Raw genomic sequence first — 1,904 nt, forward strand, 5'->3', positions numbered from 1 at the left:
TATGTGGCTGGCTTTTTCATTTGTGTAAGTTGTGCTTGGTTGACTTGGGGAATCCTCTTATGATTATACTTATGTTTTTAATGCATATTTCATTGTGTATCTTTTGTGTGATCACCCAGCGATGTATGTGTGATGCTTTATTTTTTCTGGTCTATTCTAATCCTATGGTACGTTTTTGTTTCCTCTAACTTTCATCCTCTAGTGCTGTTTGAGGTGGTGCTGGAGCAAGGAATTATTAAGCAGATATAGGGGATAACATTAATTATGGTGGAGATGGAAACACTCATTTTATCTGCAAAGGATACAACTCAGAGGGATCATCGATGTCCAGCTAATCTAATTGCTCAAATTTGGATTCCTCTTAATCTCAACAGGGCTTTGGACACCTTTTAAGCTTTAGGATATTATCATGACTAGTGTCATGACCTAGTTTAGTGATAGGTTGTGTGGGGCTGTTTGGTTGGTTTACTTGTTTTCTGGTGGTTCTTTGTATTATGGTTTTTCTTGCCTTTATAGATGCTATATGGATGTTTTCTTGTCAGGGTAAAAAAAAAGTTTTAATTTAGAGGGAGACATCCTTTGTACCTTTACTTTTTAGATGTCTATTTGAAACAAGACCAATGAGATATCTGATAAAAATGGATGTTCGAAACTATTTCTGTAATGTAAGTCTAATATTTGGGGTTAATCATCATCGCCTTAATCTATGCGTTTCGGTGATTTTATAATATATTCTATACTATATTGTTAGCATGTATTGTTAGAATATATTTTATAACATATCATTAACATATATTCCATATAACATTACCTTGTATGATAAATGTCTTAACCTATCAGCATTACCATATATAGCATTACCTTATATGGTAATGACTTGTTCTCCACACATGACCTTTCCTATATAAACTTTCATGTAATACAATACAGAGTTCTATATCATCTATTTATTTATAACATGGTATCAGAGCCTTCCAATCTATGGTAAACAATTTACCACTTTATCGTGGTCACCGCCGAGGATGACACTATTAGCCCCATTAACCAGTAAACCCATGCTTTCACACTACAAGATATCCACATGCCTAGTCTAGAAAAGCCTCGTTATCCAAGTCTTCCTCCCAGAAATCCAACGAGATGTCTCATTTAGAGAAGCCCCGCCTAGGGATACCCTGTATAGGGAAGCCTCGTTGTTTAATGAGATGCCTCGTTCAGAAATGCTCAACGTGTCGGATCAGCTCCGTCGACACGCCGTCATGCGCCTTAAGTGGTAATCCCATTCTTCCATGCGCTTTCACGTGCACTAGCAGTAATTCTGCACCTTAACTTGTCGGATCAGCTCTGTCACCCCGCCACCATGTGCCATCAATAGTCACTATGCTCTCACATGTGCCTTTAATTAACGTGGTGAATCTTCACAAATTCATCACCCAACAGATCCACCTTACGTTACCTGACATCAGACACATTTTGCAATGGTGCCAATAGTTGTGCCATATCACCTACCATATCAGTTGCCACGTAGCAGGGGTACCAAGTCACCTGCCACTTCAATTGCCATGTCATCAATCACATTAGCATCGGTGCCACGTCAGTTACATCAGGGTGAAATAATTGTCTTCAAACTCAAGATACTTTCATTTAACCCACCTTGACTTTGAGAAGGTTGTAAGAATATATTATACTATATAGACCCCCTGTACTCTTGTATTACAGATCTCACACATCAATACAATATAGAGTTTTATACTCTCTTTATTTCTGTAGTACCTCGATGTTTTAAAGGATTTATTAATTGGGATTAATTACTTTTATTTTATTTTTAAATGATTTGTTTGATTTAGTTGGGATTAATTGCTTTTATTTTATTTTTAAATGATTTGTTTTATTTAATTGAGTGCTTA

This window comes from Cornus florida, unplaced genomic scaffold, assembly GCF_030987335.1.
Source record: "Cornus florida cultivar Cherokee Brave unplaced genomic scaffold, ASM3098733v1 CherokeeBrave_3.0.0_Hap2_Chr02, whole genome shotgun sequence".
NCBI classification, from domain to species: Eukaryota; Viridiplantae; Streptophyta; class Magnoliopsida; order Cornales; family Cornaceae; genus Cornus; species Cornus florida.